General features: G+C 40.5%; 1 pseudogene; it reads right to left on the bottom strand.

Annotated features, from left to right (window-relative positions):
- The window catches only part of LOC149144957 (uncharacterized), a 120,453-nt pseudogene extending 95,909 nt beyond the window's left edge, over positions 1–24,544 (bottom strand).
- Positions 24,545–25,332: the final 788 nt, after the last annotated feature.

The raw sequence follows: 25,332 nt of genomic DNA, 5'->3' as shown, positions 1-25,332 counted from the left end.
ATATACACGGGTTGGGTATACACAGAGCTGCGTATACACGCGTTTAACTCAGGGCAATGTCGCATATAAGGGATAAAACATTGTTTTTAAAATTTTAGGACCAGGTCTGGAAGGAGGGGTTGCCCTAGGCCATGAGTGCAGCATCACAAACCATAAGAGTGAGATTTGGAGCTATAACAGCTCCGTGCCCACAAATAGCAGAGTCTTTATAATGGACTTAGTCAAAACTTGGGTTTTAAGCCCCAAAACAAGCCTTGGGGGGATCCCATGCCCAATAGTAGAAGCAAAGCTATAAAACATTCACGATGCTAACTATATGAGAGCTACATGTTAGCTTCTCGAATTTGACACTTCAACCTTTGATCTAATTCATGTGGCATCTCATCGACCCTCATCATGATTTCTTTGAGTCCAATTACTGACTATGAGTCAAACTTAGGCTTATTAAACTTCTTGTTTAAAACTGCCTTAGTCTCTACTAGCGATGTAAGAGGATTATCGAAACAATACTTAATATACTAAGTTAACGTGTGGTCCTACAGAGAGATAACCGACTATGCCTTCTTTATGTTGTCATCAATAATTTGTTGCAATGTCCACACAGTATTTGCAACAAACTAGAGTTGTTATGTATATTCACTTCCTATGCCTTTGAAAATTAGCAGCTTCATCGTGTTTGCCATGTTGAATGGTGGTGGTGGAGGTGTATGTGGTGGAGGTGGAGGTGGTGGTGGAGTGGACGTATGATTTACTCGAGTAATCTAAGGTGGAGTTGAAGGTTGATGTACTCAAGGAATCCCCTGAGTGATTAGTTGAACAACGCTTCGTCACAAAGTTTGTTACACCCCTTCTTCGTCACTTAAAGAAGGTCCAATCAATGGAATATACTCTGGTCCTGATCCTTCGCGGTTCTTAAAGAGTCATCCACTTCATGTAGCTCTGAACATCAAGGTAATGGAATCACCTATTTTTCACATAACGAAATTTTAATTCAAGTATTCAATGATCTTAAATACTTACCTCGCCGTCCTTTGAAAAATCTCCACTCTGCTTTGTTGTAGCTGACTGAGGTATTAAATGCAAATTCTGTAACAAATCCTCCTACAAATTGATCAAGCCATAGATCGACAGCCTGCGTGATCTTGTTTTAAGAGGCTTCTAACCATCGCAATAATTATGGAGTCCACACTATAGGACTGTCAAGCTTCCACCTTCCTTGGCTATTTTTCAATTTAGCTAACCATTCATACAACTCAATGGGGAAGGTGTAGAAGAAGATCTCATGTATCTCTGTATATTGATACCTTTTCAACCACTCTTGCTTTGACAAGGGGAAAATTCGTATTTTATTGCACTACAAACTCATGAATCTTTTGATCCAAACATTTTTCAATTTATTTCTTAGTCAGATTCCAATGATGTGACATCACACATCTCTTTCAAGTAGAAAATGGTCTCGAAATCAGAACCATTTGTTGGCTTAGGGGGTCCTGATCCAGGTTCAGAGTTAGTTCTGCCAACCAACAAATCCATAGACTACTGACCCTTTCGGCAACAACTTGCATAGCACAGGCAGCAGTCTCACCCAAAGCAGTATGGGGGGATGTAAGAACCAAGTTTCTGCATCCAAAGACTAGTGTGATGCCTTTTATCACCCCATATCTGCCTGCACACAGATCGATACACTCTTAGGGCATGCTGCTGCAACTTTGTTAAAACAGTCTTCATACCTTCACGAAGGTCTATGATCATTCTTTGTGGACAATTAATAGTCAATTTATCTTCTTACGCTCATCAAACAACAACCCTAAATTAGTGTTCACACATATCTACATAATTTATCAGTAAACATCATAGAACACATCAGAGTTTTCATGAAAATATGTAAACATACATTGCGTACATCATTAACACTTATTCAAAAGAGTCACACAACATTCACTCAATATTTCATTGACATCAAATATCATAAATAGAAGTAAACAGAAATATGCAAGAATTATTTGGAAACTATCTTTATTGATCTTCAATTCAAGATTACAGACTCAAAACTACCCTGCACACTGAGTTGCAGGGGTCCGCACGTTCAGCTGCGGACTCTACCTAGGCCTCTGCGCACTTAGTTGCAGAGCCTTTCTTCTCCTATCTGACCCACTTCTTTTTTCTATCACTTCTCTTCTATTGACCCATTTCTTATCAATCTATTTCCTTATATTCTCTAAGGCACACCTATTTATAGCCTTTTTCATACAATGCCATGATCTACGGACCATGGGTGGATCTCAAAACTGACTCAAACTTTACATAAAACAAGGGGCTAAATCCCTTTTACTCCTAGCCATCTACATGTTGCACATCCATAAATCATTGAGGATTTACATTATTTACACAAATGTTCCAAAACTTTGGTTATATTAACCAAAACATTGACCCAGGGGACCCCATCCCAACACCTCAGTTGCTTTTGGCATGAGGTTAGTGTCCTGATTTTGTTTTGGCTATCCCATCTCCACATCAATTTGTTCATCCATCGGATCATCCTGTTGAGCAAGTTCCTATTCCTGTGCCTACTCACCCTATTCCTCATTTGCTGCTGGTGGATTTGAGTCTTCAACCTGTATCAGCCCATTTTTCATTGTCTATGTGCCTTTAACTTCCTCCTATTCCATTTCATGGACCTATTGTGCTTCCTTCTCTCTTCTTCGCATCTCTTATTCTTATTTGCACTTTTTCTCTACTTCCTGCAACTTCCTCTCCGTCTCTTCCAGTCTTTTTTTATCTCTCCTGTTTTGTGCTCCTCTTCTCTCACATTTTCACCTATTTTATTCTATCTCCAAAGCTACTCTCTCAACAAGTGCATCTTCCTTATGTTAGTGTCTGTATCTGCATCCCTCCATCAATGATCAAATTGCTCTTTTTGCATGCATGTTAGGTGTCCCATCTAATCAACTGCATTCCATTAGGTCATGGATCAACTGATGGTAGTGGTTTTATGTCAATTTCCCTCATGTCATTCATCTGCTGACCTGTTGTCACATTTTTTAGGTTATTTACTATCATCCAGTTTCATTTCATTCATAAAAATTAGTTTTAGGGTTTTGTCTCACTAGGTCTAGGGTTTGTCATCATAGTCATCCAAAACTGAATAAAAGGTCAGCAGGGACATGAGGAAGATAAATAAACTCATAAAATCATAAATTTTACTTTTGTTAGGCTCCATAAATTTGTTTCACCTCAAAACTCTATTTTGAGGTGAAAACAGGGTTTTTTCCATTTCATGTACAAATTTCATGTAATTTCAAATGTTTCTATATGTAATAAGTTCAGCAGCTGCTCTTGGTCACCTTGCCAACTCCAGCCACTGCAAAAAAAAAAAGCACCTATACATCAGTCCATCAAGTGATCAAGAAAAGTCAAACTTCAAATGGAAAACATAGTTTTTAAAGAAAAATTACTAAGACTTTAGAAAAGTGGGTTTGGTAAATGAAAAAATTAAAGCCAAGGGGATATAAAGCTCTTCTATGTGTTTGCAGTCTTCATTTTTTGCAAGTGAGTGAGCTAAAGGCAAAAATTCGTGTTTTTGGGAGAAAGAGGCAAAACTGAGCAAAAGCCTCAAAATCTCACCGGTGTTGCGCACATGGGCTTTGGCGCTACACACCTACCTGGCGCTGTGCACCTAGCGTAGGTTTTACATTGAGATTTGTTCAGGCGCTATGCATACAAAGTGCATTGCGAACCTAAGAGGCAGCACTATGAACCTGTTTGTTGAGCTTCAAAACAATTTTCATCACCTTCCTCTACTTCGAATTTCACAATTAACCTCTCATCAAGTAAGTGAAGCTTCCCATCTTGTCTAGCAAGGAGTTTTTCATTAGTTTTGGTGATTTGTATGTCTATAAAACTAAAACCCTATCTTTCCTCCAAATTGTTTTGTAAATTTGCATAGGGTATTGTCTTCTGCTATTTTTATTCGCTTACATTATTTTCCTACAGCCCATTCTGATACAATAAATTTCCCTAAATCCCTTTCTCTTTCCCTTTCCCAAAATAGCACCCACTTCCCAAACCCCATTCCCATTTACCAAACCCTAACCCTTTACTCTATTCCCAAACCCTAACCCTTTATTCTATCCCCAAAACCCTAACTCCCATTTCCCATTCCCTCATTTCCCAAAAGAAAATAGTAGTCAATTCCTACATATATTACTCACCCTCATATTTTAAAAATCTCTTCATACTCATCAATTTTCACTCCAAATTCATAAGTATGGAGACAGATTCAGACTATGGGAGGGAAGATGAAACTTTCAGTGATTCCTCTCGAGAAGTTCATGTGCCAAGAAAACCACATAAAGGAGGGAAAGTCATCCGGGAGGAGCCCACCACTCTCACAGAATTACTTGCTTGCCCTCTTGCTGTAACTTGTTTTCAACACAAGTCTTGTTATCAGTTTTGTGAAATGGTAGAGAGGGTGAAATATCATCATGAGCTTGCTAGGTTATTTGTTCTTCATCTTCACAATGGCTAGGTGAACCTTGCTGGTGTCTCTTTCACCTTGACACCTGAAACCATTGTAGCAGCAACAAGCATCCCTAATGTAGGTGAATTATGGAATAAGGGGTAGCTTGTGGGCAGAGAGCATTATGAGCCTTATATTAAGGCTGGTTATCATAGGCAAATCAACAGGGTTTTTCCTTTTAAATACTTGCAAAACACTTATGCTCCACTCATGAAACTCATTATCAAGTACTTTACCTATGAAGGGAGGTTTTCTCATCCATATACATACCATGTCAGATTGTTGATGCATTTCACAAGTGTGAGGATGATGAACCTCCCATTCTTTATATGCAGGAATATTGAGAAGATGGCTCTATATGTGCAAAGGAAACCTTTACCTTAGCAGTTTAGCAACATTTACCATTTCTCATTGATTAAAATTGTTGTTTTGCATCAGCTAAGCTTGCTAAACATACCATGGGATACCTTCATTGCACATGAGATTTTCAAAGGTCCTCAAGTGTCTCCATCGGTGCTTCAAGAGGAAGGAGGGCCTTCAAACTAGCCAAATGTACATGAGACTGAAACTACAGGTGTGCCAGTGTTTGTCACTTATGAGAAAGGCACCAAGAGACTTTTTTCTGCTGCCAAATGATTACTGTCTCCACCAGGGGTGAAAGGGGATTTTCCTTCTTCTTCAGCTGAATAGGTACATGGTAGAGACAAAGGAAACCAACAGGTGCATGTAGAGGGCCCTACTGAAGGGAAAGATATGGATTTTGTTTTGATTGAGGAGGCAGACACTGATTTGAGCTCTCAAAGCTCACGACTCAAGGATATAATCATCAAAGAGAAGGAAGCTAAAATCCAAGCCTTATCACTTGACCTTGAGAGGGAAAAATGGATCATTAACTTTCTTGAGTAGGAGAACAAACAACTGGAGGACAAACAAACTATTATGGAGCTGCAAACAATTAGAGAAAACAGGCAAGTGGAAAAAAGAAGAAAAATCAAGATGACATCTCTTGAGCAAGAAATTGAGGCTGACTAGGAATCATGGTTAGAGAGGGCAAACATTCATGTGGAGAAATTGCTTGAGAAAGTGTTTCAGGGAAAACTAGTGTCAATTCGAACTGCTAGTCCCACTAAGATGGGTAGCTACCTTAGAAACAAATAATCAAAGAAATTTGAGATTTCCTTTAAGTGTAATAGATAAGAGGGAAGAAAAGAGGACCAACCTGGATCTTCCGCTTGGATCCTTGCTTGATTTCTCTTTCCCTTGATAGAATTTTCCACTTCTCTCCTACTTGTCCCACTTCAAAGAGTACCTGTAGAGTCAAAGTAACAGAAAACCATCAAAGCATCTCTATCTAAAACATCATAAACAATGCAGAATCAGAAACACATTGACCATACAATTGCATTCATAAACAATAAGATTCACAAATACACGATTATATGGACGAAAACTCAAAGAACTTTATTAATATCAGAAGAGAGGATTACAACCCAGGTGTCTGATCCAGCATCATCCTCCCAGCATAGAAGCCCTCTTCACCTCATGAAAAGCAAGATCACCCAACAATACAATATCTTTTCTCACAGATAAACCAACAACACTTCCTTACAAATTACAAAATTCTAGCCTCCAGATCTCTCAGATGAGGGATCCATTTATAGATGTCTTACAACGGTGTGAGTCAGCTCTGGGTTTTTGATTAGTGTCATTCCACTGATAGTTCTTGGTTCCACTTGGAGATCACATTGATCTCTTACTCATCCCTGGGTGAATTCAGAGAAGCAAGTGTCCCGGGAGAAGTTTTTGGAAGATTCCATGAGCTTCCACTTAGCAAACTATCTCTACCATTTGTCTATTCTCACTCATTTCACCTTACAAAAGGCCATTTCAATATGCATCACACCTGGCTAGTGTGGCAACCAGTATGCATCACACCTTGACCATAGAGCAGTCAGTATGGTCTAGTTTTGGCCAGTTCTGAGTGGTTTTATAGGTGGAACTTCTAGGGAATGATGTAATCAATTGACCATGATCCTTTAGTTTATGAAACAACACTTTTAGGGACTAAAGAGCCCTTGTTTTATTGACATATGAGTTTGGGGTTTCAGTGCCCAAATATTTCTATAACAGTTGCCCCCTAAAGCATGAGGTCATAAATCTTCTGATGTCGGGTGAAATGCTTTATCATGAGGATCCGAGGTATTCGAACTGGAAGGTGACCTGTATAAGATACAATACAATACATCATCATCATATTATTTTCATGATCTAGCTGAGGTGGGCATTCCCATGCTCAACTTCATAAATTCATTTTCATGTACATAAGACAGAGTGATTCTTCATATGAAGAGTCATCTTCTTTTGCTTAGATGACTATCTGTGTAGATTCCGTGCGCATTTGATGTCTTTATGTTCCTAAATATATCACAACCTAGATGGATGAAACTAGATCCGATGTCTTCAAACTCATTCAATCTTCACCAGATGTACAAATTGATCCATGTGAAAAGATGTTCTGAAGTCAAACATGGAAAGACATCGCCTGATTACCAGCCAATAATGTAAGTTGTTAACAAGCGCGAGAGGAGTCACCGATAATGATAATGACCCTCAAGACCGTACTACAGTACAATTCACGTGGTGTTAATATATGAGCCAATGTCGAACACCATGCAAAATATTCTTGTCGGAGGTCATTGATGTAAACATGTTGCTGGAAGTGAGAAACTTGCCATTAAGGCATGCAAGCTTCAAAGTACTGAAAGGGTTGTTTCTAAGCCAACTTCTTGGATAATGAGTTGATGTCGACAAGAAGTGACCTATCATAGGAGGGCCTTGATGTATCCCACATCTACGACGTGAAACAGAGAAAATGATTTTTTTGGAGGTTAAAACGATCTGATGATATAAGGTTCAGGAATGGCGGTCATGAAAAATTAAGGGTGAAGGTATTGTAGTGGATGAGGTGTTAGCTGGATGGTGAATTCTCTGAATGACTTCTCTTGAACATGTCAACGACATTCATATGGATTGGTAGCATTAACCCCATGGATGGTATGGAGGACAATGGTGATATGGTGAATGGAATAACCCAACCCGACTCAATCATGGTGATGGAGTGAAAGTGTCATGTTCAAGAGAAACTTGCTACCAATAAAATTCTTCAAGTTTTCTTCCCTTTTTCCCTAGTCATTGCTAACTAGTACCTCTTTATTTTTGTCAAGCTTGAGGAGGATAACATATGCTTGGTCTATAACTTTTCCTTTGGGAAAGCCTGTCGCTATGTTTTTAGCGAGCCTAGCATCAGTGAGAGTCGTTCTTGTCTGGGTGGACAAGTTTGTCGATATTGTTTTAACGAGTTTAACGACAAAGATAACTCGATCCTTTTCTTGTTTAGAGAGTTTGAAAAGGGACGAAAAGGAAACTCTAATAGCCCTTTTTTGTAGCATAATCCCTTAATTCTAAAAAAGCATAAAATAATACGAAAGGGATGACTTTTTGATCGCTTTAACGAGCCAAAAAAGACAAGCGCTTGATCTTTTGGTTTGATAATCCCTTAGGTCCAAAAAGATTAAAATGTATAGGAGGGATGGCGTTTTCTTTTACTTTAATGGGGTGGAAAGGCCAATGGCTCGAAAATCTTTTTATATTTAACGAGTCTAAAAAGAGTTTAAAAGCGACTCGTTTTTTAGGAATGAGTGGTATTTTCAGGTAGTAACTGGTTCCAGGCAAGTTTGGAACCTCTCAAAACATGGTAGTGTGAAGAGAGTGGCAATTTGAATCACTCGTCGCAGATGTTCCTTTAAAGGGTAAACAATCAAGTGGAAGCGTATGATTGGTCAAATGAAAGGAGGTGATGGTAGGAACACAACGAAGGTTCGAAAAGGCTGATAATAGGGAAATCACAAAGGTTATTTACCAAAGTTGGATTCATTATTTAATGAGCTTGAATCGGAAGAAACTATGCTCAGTGGCAGGTTTATTTTTTAATGAGCTTGAACCTTGCGGGAACATTGCTATTACCAATCGTTTGAGGATGTCTCTTGGTAGATTTATTTTTTAATGAGCTTGAACTCTACTATAACATGTGCTCATTTTCCTTTTTATGTAGGTTAGAAATGACCAAGCTACAAATCTAGAAAAACTAAAAAGCTAAAAGGTTGAGAACACTAAAAAGCTAAAAAAAGTCAAAGGCTGTTTTTTACTTGCATACAAAGTTTTGCATGCCCCTAGGTCTTTCAGAAAAGGAGAGTTTCTAGGTTACCATATGGAAGTTCCTGTGGTTAGGAAAGATTGTTTCTGTCAGCAGTAATAAATCTCTTCCTTGGCTTTGTCCATTGAAATAGACGAAGGTAAGTGGTGAGCTTCCAAGCACATCACATACAAGGAAATACCTGTTTCAGATTGATCACATATCCAACAAGGAAATGATTTTTCAATCCAATCGTATAAAATTTCAAGGAAATATCTGTTTTAGACTGATCACATAACCTACAAGGGAATTCTTTTTTTCAGTCCAATCATATGACCTTCAAGAAAATCTCTCTTTTCCTCTGGTTTCGCCTGATGAAGTAGACCAGGGTGCATGCCCCCAAAGTCCATTACATTCACCGAACTACTCTCGGTAATTAAGTGGATGGAATGAAGGATGAAGAGACATTGTTGAAGCAAAGAGACCATTTAGGGATGATGGTTTATTCGTAAATGTGTTTGAACCGGGAAATGAAAGCTGGTCGACTAATTGCACCAGTTTGCCTTCATGCGGAAAACACATCACTCGAAAGAGTGTGGAAACAATCTCTTCCATGCTATATATATAGTCATGTCCAAGGAGTATATTGTAATATAAAGGCCCTTGAACTACCATCACTTTCAAATCAATGGTTTTCTTTCTCAAAGTTATCGGTAACTTTGGAAGGATCCCTAGCGGTCGACTGGTTCCATTGTTGAAGCCTGACAAATTTTGTTTTTCAGGCAAAAGTGATGGCGAACCAAGCACTTTCCAAGCAGTTGAGGAAATGATACTCACTGAAGCCCCTTCAGCTATGATAGTGCTAGACACGATCATTTTGTAAACTTGTACTATGGTTTGGAATGGTACATTAGATGGAAGGCAGGATTTTGCTAGTTGATTCCAATCAAAGAAAATGACTAGACTGCATGGAGGAAGTATTGGATAAATGGCTGGATAAATCTCATGAACTAGGGGGTTTTCTTCCTATTGTAAAGGAACGGGTGGATTCCCCCCAAGTTCATTAGACTCTGTATTGACAAAAAGAATTTGAACGGTGTCGTTCTCATTCTCTTTGGAAATTGTAATTGTATCATCTGAAGGTGGTCCTTCTGAAGCTAAGACTGGGTCGACTGCCATCTCGACCAGTTGACTTTGGTCCGGTATGGCCTCAGAAGGTTTACTTTCAATGAAAAGCGATTCGATCGACAATTGAGCTATGTCAATCGGGTTTTCAACTAGCGAAGGACTTGGAAAGAGTTTCCTGTATCCAGGTGGAAGTCACTGGGTGAAGCAGGACGGTTATCCAAAATACTTTTGGCTTTGTCTAGAAAAGGAAAACGGGGAAGAGTATGATTACCTTCACATGACCTACAGGGAAATTTGACATTTCTATTATGTTCATTAACTTCGTTTTCACTAGTTGATGGTATTCTATCAACCTGACTGCTAGAGGTCGATGACACCGAATGGTGCAAACAGGGAGAACATTCTCTCAAGATCAGCGGAATGCAAGGGCATTTTCGATGGTAGTGGTCTCCCTTGAAAATTGTGCATGGAGATTTTGGTTTGGAAATTTTAGTCTGTGGATTTTCACTGCATGATGCATGGTTGCCTCCTTGTTTAGCTAGTTTCTTCTTCTTCTCCTTCCCTTTCTTTTTCTTCTCAGCTACTTGGTTTTTAGTGTAACTAGTTTCACCAAGCGAAGAGGAAGAAGGGGAAGGAGAAACAAATGAAGTAGAAGGTGAAGGCGTAACTTCAGTATCATCTGGTTGCTGATTAGATCATCGAGGAATTATGGTGTTCTGAATGACAGAGGTCGAGAAAATCCATACTAGCAGGCTGATTATGATTCCTGGAAGGGACAATGTAGCCATATATGGAGCACCAATATCTCCCCAAGAGGAGAAACGACTAGGATTTCCCCCAAGAGGGATTCTTTGATTGGTGGACTCCATTATCTCAACCTAAGATCAATGAAGGAACACAGATGTTATTTCTATTTAAATAAATTTTTAAAGACGCTTTGACACAACTTGCTTTTTCAATTTTTAAGAGTCGAGAAAAAGCTAAAGGTGACTCTAGTCACCTTCGATTTTTAATGAGCCTGAAGTGACAAGTGCTCATATGGACCTTTTATTTTAAAGAGTCGAAAAGGAACAAAAGTTACTACTCTAGAAATCTAGATAGAGGGATTACCAAACCATTCTCAAAACTACAAAATACACCTTGGTGATAAATGATAGAGAAATTACCAAGGACTTATGTATGGTAGTCAATCTTCCTGAATGCTGTGTTCAGTGCATTGTGATCGATAGGGCGGCAGACACGGCTTCCTATAGATAAAGGATATCATCCTGTTGTGGTCTCCCAATATATACTCGATGGTATGGGGAGCACAAGTTCATACTAGCACTTGTCGTATCAAAGAGGAGGAATCACCCAACCTTCGATGAAAACGATAGCTACCAGGATTTACGACGCCGGAACACGTCTCTAGCCTAGAATTCTGGATGTGTCGTGGTAGGTTCCAAAGCGTTTTTATGTTCATTGAGATTTATTTTATAGTTGATCTTGCATAGAAGTTTTTATTTCAAGGTTCACCACATGATGTAGATGTACAATTCCTAAATATGCAATCTAAAATGATAAACAATCATTTATTTTCTTTTAGCAATGAAAATCCTAGCTACAAAGGAAAGAAGATTATGATTTTTTCTTTCAGTAGAGAGCATAGAGCACACACTAAATGCACTTTCCTAAATCATATTTCTACATACAGTCAAAATGAAAATGCACATGCATGTAGTTGTTTTTCGTTTCCTTAATGTGAGAATGCAAAAAAGGAAAACTAAGTACAGATCTGAACTATTTTCTTCAAAACGATATATTTAACAATTTCTTTTCAAAATGAAAGGAAGACTAAAATGACACTTTTCGATTTCGAATTGAAAACTGCTTTCGACACTTCAAATACTAATAACTCAAATCAAATACAATGATGAAAGTACAATCAGCTATCTAGAAGAGGAAGACTTTACGACACTCTTCTTTTGACTCAAAATGACGGTTACGACACTTTTGACATCAAAAACAACAGTTTGATTAAGCTACTTTCAGCAAAGGAGGACAGTAAATGATGGAAAAATACATAAAAATATTTACAAATCTTAGTCAATGGAGGTTGAATAATGTAAAGGAAGGAGGCTTTAGTAATGAGATATTGATCATGAATAGCAAAACTACTGAAGAAAGCTGACAATCAAGAGGAAAAAACCAACTTTCAAAGAGAGAAACAATATCACAATCATCGCACTTGCAACACAGGAAAATAGGGATGCATCTCACCTACAACATACGAGAGGTGCGATGCACATAGGCTGCCTAGTTACAGACAGTGCGATGGACCAGGGAGCGAAACTAAGTTTGGATTTTGCTCAAAATTTGCAGCTAAGTTGAATGATTTAGGCTGAGTTATGATGGACAGTAAAAACAAAGTATAGGGGTATGATCTTATGAGGTTATGAGCTACCACAAGGGCACTTAAAAGTCTTGTAAGTCAGATGTTCAGTTCATAAATCAACCCGGAGGTTGACTAAAGTAGCATTTATCTACTTCGCAATTGCATAGCAAAGGCAGTTCGAAGGATAGCTAGCTAACTTCAGGCTATGTCTATAGTTTATAAACCAAACAACAATAACAAACAAACAAATTATTCGTTCCCCAATGGAGTCACCATTTTGTTTCAGGGAAAATTAGTGTCGATTCAAACTGCTAGTCCCACTACAATGGGTAGCTACCTTAGAAACAAAAAATCAAAGCAATTCAAGATTTCCTTTAAGTGTAATAGATAAGAGGGATGAAAAGAGGACCAACCTGGATCTTCTACTTGGATCCTTTCTTGATTTCTCTTTCCCTTGATAGACGTTTCCACTTCTCTCCTACTTCTCCTACTTCAAAGAGTACCTGTAGAGTCAAAGTCATAGAAAACCATCAAAGAATCCCTATCTAAAACATCATAAACAATGTAGAATAAGAAACGCATTGACCATACAATTGCATTCATAAACAATAAGATTCACAAATACACGATTATATGGATGAAAACTCAAAGAACTTTATTAATAATAGAAGAGAGGATTACAACCCAGGTGTCTAATCCAGCATCATCCTCCCAGCATAGAAACCCTCTTCACCTCATGAAAAGCAAGATCACCCAACAATACAATGTCTTTTCTCACAGATAAACCAACAACACTTCCTTATAAATTACAAAATTCCAGCCTCCAGATCTCTCAGATGAGGGATCCATTTATAGATGTCTTGCAAGCGTGTGAGTCAACTTTAGGTTTTTGATTAATGTCATTCCACTGATATTTATTGGTTCCACTTGGAGATTTCATTGATCTCTTACTCATCCCTAGGCAAATTTAGAGAGGTAAGTGTCCTGGGAGAAGTTTCTAGAAGATTCCTTGAGCTTCCACTTAGCAAACTATCTCTGCCATTTGTCTATTCTCGCTCATCACACCCTACAAAAGGCCATTTCAGTATGCATCGCACCTAGCTAGTGTGGCAGTCAGTATGCATCGCACCTTGACCATGGAACAGTTAGTATGGTCCAATTTTGGCCAATTTTGAGTGGTTTTTTAGGTGGAACTTCTAGGAAATGATGTAATTAGTTGACCATGATCCTTTAGGGTATGAAACAACACTTTTAGGGATTAAAAAGCCCTCGGTTTATGGACATATGAGTTTGGGATTGCAGTGCCCAAATATGTCTATAATAGAAAGCCAACAAAGAGAAGAAAATATTGCGCCATATGGCTTATCACTACTTAACTCGGAACAAAATTTGTAAAACAAGGGTGAAGATGTTAAAGGCTAAGCTAAAAAGAGCTTTGAGAAGTAAGAAAGAACAAGATAAGCTCAAGATCTTGGCTGAAGCATCATTGGCCTAGCAAAGCACCTAAGAAGCATCACTCATGCCAATTTCAAGGAATTTGGAGCATTTTTTGTCATTTTTGAAATTTTTAATGCAAAAAACAGGTTTATTCCAGTAGGTGCGTAGTGCCACCGGTGCTACGCTTTTTTTGGGGTCATCCATTTGCAAAATGGTTTCCATTTTTGGAATCAGCATGAAAAAATATGCATGCTCAGGAATGGCTGAGATTTTTGCACAAGTTTTGGGACTCCAAAAGGGAAAAAAACACTAAAAAAGTGCCCTCTCTACCACTTTTTTTCCACACAGGAAGCAGTCTTGGGAAATTGCATTTTTGGAGGGGCAAATGAACTCCAAATCCAAAAATTCAAGTTGTTCCAGAAAGTAGACTTACCAATATTTCCAACAAGCTATCCTACACCTAATTTGGACTTCGGGAAGCCTTCCAAAAGTGGCCTGGAAAACGTGCTACGCATAGGATCAGTGGTGCTACGCATAGGAGGAATTTGGCAGTTTTGCCTATTTGTTTAGAATTTCGCCCAGTTTAGCTGTCAGTTGACTTTTTTCTTCTCTCTTTCGTAAATTAATGATGTAATATGATGTGATATGATGTACTATGATGTAAATATGATGAAAAATGACTTGAGGGGGTAGATACATCAGTTAGAATTGGTTGGAGGATGAATGAATCAGTTTCCATAATTTTAGAGGCAAGTTGTTCCACTGCCTATTTTGTAGTTCCTAGTTTAGATGTTGTTGAAATAGCTCCTTGACTCATGGATTCAACCCCTGATGGCTAGCATAGGTGGTTTGATGCCTATATCTTGTACTTTCTTAGTCATTTGTCAAGGTTGGACTCTTGTGGATGCATTGAGCACTATTGTAAATCACTTCTGTAGTTTGGCAAGGAAATGAACCAGGGTTTTGTAGCATTTTGTGGGATTCTTGTGGTAATGTGTCTTGGCATTGTTTTCTCTTCTATAATTTAGTTTCTCTTATGTGTATGTGTTCCAACATCTATTTCTTTCCTCATAACTAAATGAATCAAGAGAATTAGGTAGAATCCATTGATATTCAGTGCTTTGCCTAGAGGATACATTTAGTTTTTAATGTTTTCTACTATTTGAAGAGGACTCATGGACCTTGAATGCCCTCTCCAACTCCTCACCAGTCTTTATACTCACCATCACATTCATTTCAAAGTGCTAAAACACTTGCCTACCTCTCCCCACAGAAACCTCTGCAAATCTAAGTTGATTTCCCAGACCCAAAGCTGCCTTCCTCATCTGATCCGACAACCAACCATTAAAATCAATCAAAATCCTCTGAGCAAATATACCTAGCCTAAAATCAACATTTATTTTCAGTCATCTCAAGGCTAAGGTTTCATATTCTTTTTTAGATTAACAAGGAGAGATCGCTCTCCTGACTTGGCAGGACTAGCTACCAAATTAAGAGTGGTTTGATGTTACCCTAGACCTGCCTTCCTTCAGCCTGAGGTAGATTTGGGAACTGACACCTTAAACTTGTATCTTTTCTTTTCATATGCACTTTTATCAATATTCCTCTTTCCTTTTTCTTGTGTAGGTTTTCTACTTGCTGCTATTGTTGTTGATGCTCCCTGTGATGTTGTTAGTCACTCTACTACCATGCTGAACGGTTCATTGAGCCTGGAGGTGTTATAGCAATATCTCCATGGGTCTTCCTCTGGCCAAATGACAAGCCCTGTGGATCCAAGGATAGTACACTCTTGAATAGCGGTCCCTACATAAGTCATGTGGATCGTATAGATTGAAACTATTGGTGTCAAAATGCATCTTCTTGAAGTCCTTGACCTTGACATCTACTTCTTTCAAACTCCAAATTACATGTAACCTAATCCGAAAAGGAAGGATAGGTCATGGTGCCTTCTTCTTCCTATGCAATCTAGTTGATAACCTTGTCGAGATGTGGTATGCAACCTCTTGCATGACCGACTTGTCCATGGCAAACTTTTGCAATAAATGCAGAGCCTTCTTTGCGTTGTACATCCTAACAAAGGTGTCATTGGCTGAGGCTTACCAAATCTACAATGTTAAACAATGCCTCAATTGCTACCTTGGACATGCAAGATAGATCTTGTTCAGAGATCATTATGTATAGAGGGGCAATGAAGTGGTCAGATAGTCTAACCGTGACTCCACATTAGTTGCACTCTAAGAGAAACTTCCAATATATGTTCACAGGATTCTCTAAAGGTGTCAATGCCCAACCCATGCTAGGAACATGTTGATGGGCACATATTGCATCAACCAGGTAGGTGGGAATGAAGAATATTTCTTGTTGATCCTTGGGCAGACTCTCGACATTTGATACATGCACTTTTAGCTGGAGAGCCAACATGTTGGACTAGTTAAAATTTTTTCCTTTGCCTGCCAACTGATCCAACATAACAACCAAACTCTATGGGAAGGTCTTTGTACTATCTTGGCCATAGAAATGACATGTAAACATGACCAAGAATTGGTAAACCTTCATCAATGTCTTTGTCTTGTATATCTGCTTGGGTGTCATCCTGAACTTTGATGGCTCCCTTACCAAATGCTTCAAGATGTCTCTTGTGTTTGCACTGCTATTGAGAGTGTCGAATGGTGCATCCATCCTCTTCACCGACTGTAGAGAATGATACATCTATTGATAGTCCTTCGTTGTGAAGGTAGCAAGCTCTACTCCACTGAAACTACTTAGTATCATCATCTTAAGAGCATTGTGTGAGAGAATCCAGTGGATCACATCTACGCATGGGAAGGTTGGATGCCTCCATGCAACCTTATACAATCCTAACTTATGGATGTTTACATAGACTTTTCGGTCCTCTAGATTCTCCACAAAGCTACCTACAAAAATAGTGTTTTTGTCTTGCCATGTGATCATGACCTCTTTCTCAATGAACAGGTGTGTGTTTGTGTGCACGAGAAATCTCATAGAAACCTACTAAACCACATCTCTAGTGCTACTTTCAAATGTTTCTTTTGATCCATCTCTCTTGGACACCATGATACCTGTACTGCTGAGAAGATGCTCAAAAAACTGTAGTACCGGGAGACAGAGAAGACACTCATGGCAAGGCAATGTCAGCTAAAATCATAAAGAAATTTAAGAATCAATAAGGCAACAAACAGGGTGACTGCTCGGTGAGATTGTGCAACATTGACTCTAGGTAGCTGGGAGACTATTAGCTCGAACTGTGCATTGCGAAGTCTTATCTGCCAATGAGGCTCACTGCTGACTGGAATTGGGCAATGTGCAGTTTAGAGAGGCTGAATACATATTGAAACTGCGTAATGCATAGATCAGCCAGGTTGGGTTGGTGGCTGGAACTGTGCAATGCATAGTTCTAGTGGGTAGGACTGGGGCACCATCTCCTAGGATTTCATACAGCACAGTTGGGAGCCAGTGTGGGCAGCTCTATGTAATTCCCAAAGGCAAGGAAGAGCCTTGACTTCCAGGAATGTGTAGTGCATGCAAGGAGAAGCAATATTTGGGCTGAGGCAACCAATATCTACCTAAGGGAAACTTGAAAATGCGAAGGACTAAGTGTGTGTGCAAAGCTGGCATAGATCTGAGTGAATAGTCATGCATGCAATTTAAGCAAGTGTAGAAATCAGTCAAACAAAAAAAAAAGTAGCTCATGAAGAGAGTCACCCCAATGGCAAATGTCAGTGCAGAAACAATGTTATGCATGCGACACTAAGGATATGGAATGAAAAACATCAAACAACATTTATACAAGTTAAAACACATTGAAGCGCTAGCTGTCATTCAATAAAACAAGGAAAAAAACACTCACACAAGTAGAGAAATAGAAAATGACATAAAAGTGGTAAAAGACATGAAAATAAAAACTAACCCGGAAAAGTTGTGTCGACTGTGACGAAGGTTATTAGATGCCTTGGGAATGCCATAGATCCAATATCAAATGTGAAGAATGAGCTTTGAGGCTTCATTTAAATAGATTTGGCAAATTTAGGGTTTATGATGCGCATGCCACAAATCTAGGAAAAAGGGACACTTGGTGGGAAGTTTCTAAAATCAACTTGCCATGTAACTCCCATTGCTAAAATAGATCCCTAAAATATACAGATTCTTTTTCACTTTTTTATTTTGTCTTTCCTGGGAAAAGTTTCCTGGAATGCAAGGATTGCGTAGTTCTGGAGGGAACCGAGCAACCCACCAACACATGCAATAGATAGTCACTGAGGGAAAATCTTCAATATTGATTTTGGGCTGAGTGGCTAGCTTTGCGCAATTTTCCTGAGCAAGGTTGCTCGCCTGCTCTGCACATTTATGGAGAAAATTGCTAGCTGGATTGCTTCATGAATTTTTGGAGAGTAGTGTTAGTTGGCCTGCTAGTGGGCTCCAGTATTGCAGCAATAATGCTGCAACTCCTGGCACTCCCTTCTTTACTTTTATCAACCCGGTAGTTCGTAACAAACTTGGAAGCGACGGTGCTGTATGCACAAGTACTAGCTCTTGCCGCAGCTGTCACTTGGTCAGCTGGCACAAGTCCGCTAGGAGCTTAAGCCAAATTCTACGAGCTCTGATAAGAAGCTTTTTAACTGATGGATGAAAGCTAACTCAAAGAAGGTTGATCTACTTGCAGAAAGAAACTAGAAAGTTGAAAGGAAACGTAAACCCTAGCAAACCCTAATTTTACCAGCTAGCCCTACTGATGCAAGAAAGAGGATGTAAGCCACTGAAGGAGATGCCATTGACTTCTAAGAAGGTAAAACACATGTGAATAAGCTACTTCTACAGTAACATCTGGAAAAAAAAAAAAAACCTTTTTGTATTTTTGAATAAGTTATCAGAATTATCATGCATGCGATTTAAATGTTTTTGACTGTGCAGAGGTGGATTGGCGAGAGGAAATGCTTGGAGGAGGTCGGGAAGGTTCAGAGAGGGCCTAAGGGGTCCCTAAAACCTTCAATAGAGTTTCACAGAGTTTGGCTATCAAGAAACCTCATTCGTGAGCTTCTACAGGAAGTCCGCAAGGGTTCTACAAGATGTTCTGGAATTTCTACAGGATGCCTGTAATTTTCTACAGGATGCTCAGAAATGGGATTTTGGAGAATGGGTGGAGAGAGAAAGGTGAAGGAGTGAGTATGGAGATAGGGAAAGGGTGTGAAGAGGTCCAGGACTTAGTGGATGGAGCTGAGGAGAGATGAAGATGGCTGGATTTGTTCAAGGAGGAGAGAAGCAATGTTGCACAAAAATTAGGGTTAGGTGAGCAAATGGCAAACGCGAGGCAAGAATCCGTGTTAGGGGATGGAGCAGATGAAATTGATGGAGTATGGGCAGATAGATAAGTGGTACGGGTGCTCTGCAAGTTGTTTCTTCAGCTGAACCAATGAAGACTTGGTAAATCAGAGACCTAGTTATGTTAACCTAATCTGTTCTAGCTAACAGTAATGAGAATGAATAGAAGTTTATTTGCAATGAAACCATGTATAATAAATATGCAACGAAGCAATCAAGAATCTGAACGTGTAACCAACTTCTACAAATAAAAATCGAACACTAATGGTTGCATGGTGAAGCAAAGATAGTGTTTTTGGTGGCAGCAAGGTCACCTTGATCCCAGCTCCTGATCCCACTGAGGGAGAGATGAAATCAAAGGTGCTTGATGGCCTTTTTCTGAAGCTTGTCCCTATTAATAACCTATCAACTCAATCTGAACTACAAAATTCTTTCTAATCATCAACAGTGACCTAGATAATCAACAAGATTTTAATCTACTTAATAGAAATTATTTTGCAAAGACATAAAAAGCAAATAATAGTACATAAGGAAGACTTGGCACTTGGGTTGGGCCTAACCCCAAGAGCTACAGGCTCCTAAAGAAAACTCAGAGCTGATGCAAAATAGAGCTACTTTTCATTATCCAAAAATAATCATGTCACAAGAAAGTTATACAGCAGTAGCTACAAAAACGAGCTGAGACAATGAGAGCACTATAGTGCAAAACCCAACAGTTCCAGAAGTAAACTACAAAGGCTGAGGCCTTCATATTTATACACTACGAGGGGCCTAGTAGCCCTCCTTAACTCAAGGGACTAGACTGTTCAAACTGCCAGTAAACAGTCATTCTTCACAAAGCTGCTCGGCTGCCTTTAGGATTCATTTTGGTGGCCTACTGAGCTCCGAGTTGAGGGTGGAGATTTCGAGGAAGGGCCATTTAATGCAAGAGACAACCTCCCTACGAATCCTCACCCTTGCTTCCTCAAGCTTGGCTATCACCTTGCTCATAATTGCTTGGCTTTGCTCCAAAATTTGTCCAAAAAACCTGTAATAACCATGTATTAGCCTCCTTGGTAAAGTGACCACCCTTATTCATTCAAATAACATAAAAATACTCAAAAAAGTGCATAATATATGAAAAATGGTGGATTGATCAAGGACAATTAGGCAAAATGAGCCCAATAAGTTACCCAATTTGGGGTTCATCCTCACCCCCCTGCTAAATGGGTTGCTCATCCTCTGAGCAACTAGTCCAGCTCATCATCCTTTATAGCTTTGACTACATCCCTCACATTCCAGGCCTTCGCGGTGATATCTTCTTCCCATTCGTGGAATCCTGCTTTCCTTTCCACTTCCTCCCACTGTCTGTCTTCCTCCTCTTCCTTAACTCCTTCTAGAAATCCCAAAGGAAAAGGAGGACTGAATTTCAGGCTAATCCAATTGGCCTGCAGATTTTGTATCAACTGTTTGTAGAGAGGTACCATTACCAAGGCCTCCCTCATCCTAGTGGGAGAGTGGTATTCTCTTATCTTCAAGCTGTGAGGCAGGGTGTTCCACCACCTTGTGCAGGCATGCAAGTAGTTTTCCCCCAACAGTCTCTCCATGTCCTCAAAGTGGGTAATAACTTGAGCCTATTGCTCAATGTATTCTGGTAAATCCTGAGGGTTGTTGGCCAAGTGTTGGTGGGCGCTTATCACTGCTGAGGGGTCATCCGGCTCCGCTCTGATCATTAGTGGCTCACTGAGTTCTCTGCTCATAACACTGCGGACCTCTACTGCTCTCTTTTCCTCATGATTCATCCAAGAGGCCATGGCCATAAGTTGGACATCTCCTATCACAATGTTGGGATCCCACACATTCATTTTTGGAAGGGCTAAGTTATGTAAATAAAACTCTCATAATTTGGCGTTGTCCTCTGATGAACTACAGCCACATAGAGCTGCAAATTGATGATAATTTTGAAATGGATTGATGCCCCTTTGGGCCAAGTTGTTGATCTGAAACTACAACCACTGATCCTTAAGGTATAGGGTGTACGATTTGGCAGGCTACCTATACTGCAGAGCTTCCATCGCCCAGCTGGCCATGTAGGCCAGTTGGGCCTCCTTTTCTTGTACCTTTTGTTTCAGAGACTATATCTCCTGGCCTGCTTGCAATTCCTTCTTCTGTAGCTGTCTATTTAGTGTCTCAATTTCAGCCTGCAACCCATCTCTCTTCTGCTATTCATTAGGGGTTTCTTTGTCTGTTGTCGCCTCCTCCTATTGCTGTTGTTCTCCCAAGATGTGAGGCCTGTCTTCCTTCTTCTGTCCATGTAGCTGTAGCTGCTGTTTAAGCAACTCGTTTTCTTCCTATAGCTTGGCCCGCTGGCTGCTCTCCACATGTCGTACCATAGCCAATTCCTTTCTCACCTCTTTGAGTTGTTCCTTCAGGGGCCCTATATCTACCACACCCTTGGACTTACCGATCTTCATCCAAGTCTGGGTCCTCACTCTCTCTTCTTCTAGTGCAAGGAAAAGTGGCAGTGTGAATTTTTGGGGAATGATCTTTGCGGCCTCTAAGAAGTTATAGTAGGAGCCCAAACTGGGTTGGGGGCTAGGTTCCACAATGTTCTCCACCTTTTCTTCCTCCTGTGGTGATTTAGCTACCTCTCCTTCCATTTCTTCGGTCTCCTTTAGCCTAGCCAGTGTTTCCTGTAGAACAATCTCAACATCCTGTAGAGAGGCCTTTGTGTCCAACAATTTCATTCTTTCTCTCTAAGTGGATGTCTTCGGGCTTCTCCGTTCATAGGTGATGGATGCCTTTGAGGGAGACCTCTCCTTTTGTGTATTTGGGGTGTCTAAAATCGTGATTGGCTCTTTTGACGGTGGCTGGGGTCTGCCAGTCTTTATCCACATGCTCCTTCTTGCCTTAAAATACATGGAAGGCTCCCTCTTTCGCTTCCCTTTTTTCTTTGGAGATGTGCTCAGGGTAGCCAGCACAGCTGTTGTCTCCTTGGCTAAAATCTCAGGCCATTTTTCCTTCTATTTCCATATTTCCAGACTTCCTGTAGAAAGTCCTGTGCTGACTGTTTTCTGGCTTCCTGTAGAAACTGTTTTCTGGCTTCCTGTAGAAACTGTCTTCATTGTTTTGGTCTGCTTGGCTAGGGGTGCCTTCCCTTTTAATTTTGGTGTGGTTTTCTTGGTTGTGTCCTCACTTGCTTGGACTTCTTCAGTCCTCTCTGGCCTGCTCTACAATCGTTTCTCCCTTGGTGTTTGTCACTTTGTTCCACCCACAGTTTTGGGCTCGACAGCTTGGCCTTTCCCTCGTTTCTCTTCATGTTCTTTTGGTGGTGGTCTGTCCTGGGTTTCCTTACCCCTGGTTTTCTCTTCTGCCTCAATGTGCTCCCTTTCTTCACTGTTGGATGAAGTGAGTTCCTCGACCAGAATTCGAATATCATCATCCTTGGACATGTTACGGAAAATCTCCTAGGAGAGAGGGATAGTGTAGGTATGGAGGGCATCTTCCACTAGAAGCTTGATAAGCCCATGATGGGCTAGCTGATCCAATGTCCCTTCCTTCAATTTTGTGCCACACTCAATTAATGATTGTAGGAGGAAATAGGGGATGCTTAACTTCTGTTCTGGGGGTAAATCCATCCCATGTCTGAGTTCACTTAGCAACCAGAAGTGATAACTGTAGACAATACTGAACCGCCCCTCACAGGTAATGTATTTCATGATCTGAAGGCTGACCTCGCTCCAAAAAGGATGTAGGCTGGCTCTCTGGACCCCATTCTTATCTTCTGAAAACTGTTCCTCTGGTAGGAAGAATTCTTTCTTGGCTTTTTGGCCCAATGCCCTCTCCTCTTTGCTCCAGGGTATCCCTAATGGCAGATCGGTAACCCGACTAATGAGTTGTGGGGTAAGCTTTAGGGTCAACCCTCTGAAATTCACAGTGGCCAGTGTCTTTGATTTAGGCTGCAGGGACATTAAGAATTCTTCTGTTACCTCATCGTCATGACCTTGAATTCTGTCACAAAAGGTCATCCAATTGGCATGGGTGAATAGGTTCACCACCTCGGGAGTTTCACACAATTTTCTAGAATCTAAGGGTTCCTTTATGATAAACCCTCCTAGCATGGTGAGAGTGCTCTGTTTTGGTTTGTGCTCTCATCAGTAAGGGGAATTTTGTTTATGGTTTCCTCCCTAAATCTTCAAGGAAATATCTCTCGGGTGTTTAAATTTTTAACCTGTACCAATTCCTTGGTTCTAAAACTTTTGCTGCCCAAAACTCGGCTGTCCGAATGTAAAAGGAAGAATCAGGTTTTCACAAATATGACATAGAGCTCAATTTTCACCCCCCCAACATACATATAACCATGTAACATTCACATTCTTCATGCACAGGTTAGCCCTCATAGTGGTTTATCGTTTCTAGTGGAGGAATTGCTTAACAAGAACTGTGGAGGAGAATTTGACGCAGAACCAACTAAAAAATTCTGTGTACCACACAGGAAAACTACTATTCTTGACCCACAGGTAGACTTGTCTCTAGTTCTCCTACTCTAAACAGTTCAATTCACCACCTTTCAATATATACCATGCAAGGAAGAGTGGCTTTCGAGCCCACCTCTTTCGGGACTTCGAATTTGTCGAAGAAAAAGCCAATTGCTCTGCTCCGGAAGGCTATGCTGTATTTCCTATAGAGCCTCTTCCTGTAGAATGCTTTTCCAGCTCCTGGAGGATGTCACGGCGCTTCTGAACGAGCCTGGGATTCGGGAGGATTTTGAAACAGGCCGAGAAGCTCGAGCTAACAAACTGTGGTGGAGGAGGACGTGTACTTCGCTGAGAACGGTTGCAAGTGTAAATGACAACGGTTAACATGAGTTCTTTGGCTGAGCATTTTTGAATTATGGGGAAATTCATGGCAAGGGGATGAGGTGGCCAGGCCGATCCGTTAGCCAATGTCATGGCCATCATTCCTCTGCGTGTCTCTGACTACCGTTACCTTTCCTCTGCCATTAACCGCCGCCACCACTGCCAATCCTGCCAATTCTGCCCAACTTGACACTTCCCACGTGTCGGTTGCACATCTCTTTGGTGAATTTGAATGTAACCGAGCTTGTTCAGATCCCATGAGGCCATTCGATTAACTGTGGGTGGTCAGTTGACTGGCCACCGAATTTGTTCATTCTGAACCATTCACAGACATGTAGTTTTCGGAATATAGTCTATGCAATTTGATGAATAAGGTTAGACACTTACCTGTGTGGCCATGGATGTGTTCTGTAGGCTTCAGGACTTGGAACGACGGCTTTGCTCGCTACTGCTTCGTGCACAGGTGTTGGAACTCCTTCTTTCATTGGTTGATGTTGTATGCACGGCTTTGGAACCCGATCCTCTGGTTGTAAATGCTGCATGCACAGGCTCTGTCTGATTTCAGCTGTCGAGGAGGTGTTCACGTCCAAGCGGAGTTTTTTTATGTCCCCTGTGTCGATTTTAGCTGCTACTGACTCCAGAGTATGTGCTCCAGACGGATCAGCTGCTACAAGATTCCTGTAGGATATCCTGTAACTGCTTCCCCTCTTGGGATGCATACTTAAACAAGGAGGGTTTTATTCGCTAATGAAGAGTCCTGATGGAGCTTTGATAGGTAGAGTGTGCGAGCCTTTGTGTGCTTGATTTGTCACTTGGGAAAAAAAAATTCAATCTGAGGAAAACAATATTTCTTGCATGACTGCAGGAACACATAACCAGATTGTTGCAATGGCGGTGGGAAGAGATGAAACAGGTGATGGATGGAAGAGAGAGGTGGCTGCAGGCCTAATCAACAGACTTCAAGCTTCAAATCCCCTTCCAAAATTGAATTTGGCCTGCCCAAAGGCTCTACAGGATGTTTCCTGTAGAAATGCAGAACTTCGTGTAGAAAGCCCCAAAACTTCTTGTAGAAAGCCCAAAACTTCCTGTAGGAGGTGGAATGTCGACCTGAATGTGTTCAAATCCTGGGAAATGTGAGTGGCTATGGAGGGAGTGTCTGTAAGGATGTCCTGTAGCCTAGTACGCACCCCTATCCTCGTTTTGCATGACCTTCTTTATCTGCAATGTATTTCCTGTAACCTGCAATAATTTTCCAGAGATTAGACCTATTTCTTTTTCCTTTTTTTTTTTTTTTTTTTTTTTTTTGAGAGACAGCAGGGGCGCCTCCATGAAGTTTTCACCCCCACTATCTGCCCTGGGTGCCTCAAAGAGGTTTTCACCCAAGGATCTTTTTTTATTCCCTTTCTTTTTTTTCTGAGAGACAGCTGGGGCGCCTCCATGAGGTTTTCACCCTCATTGTCTGCCCTGGGTTCCTCAGAGAGGTTTTCACCCAGGGATCTTATTTTTT

The sequence above is a fragment of the Pinus tabuliformis genome, chromosome X, assembly GCF_031772625.1.
Source record: "Pinus tabuliformis cultivar Carrire ecotype Pingquan chromosome X, CPIR1, whole genome shotgun sequence".
Taxonomy (NCBI): Eukaryota; Viridiplantae; Streptophyta; class Pinopsida; order Pinales; family Pinaceae; genus Pinus; species Pinus tabuliformis.
Note: the sequence above shows the minus strand (reverse complement) of the source record. Positions and strands in the feature narration are given on the sequence as shown.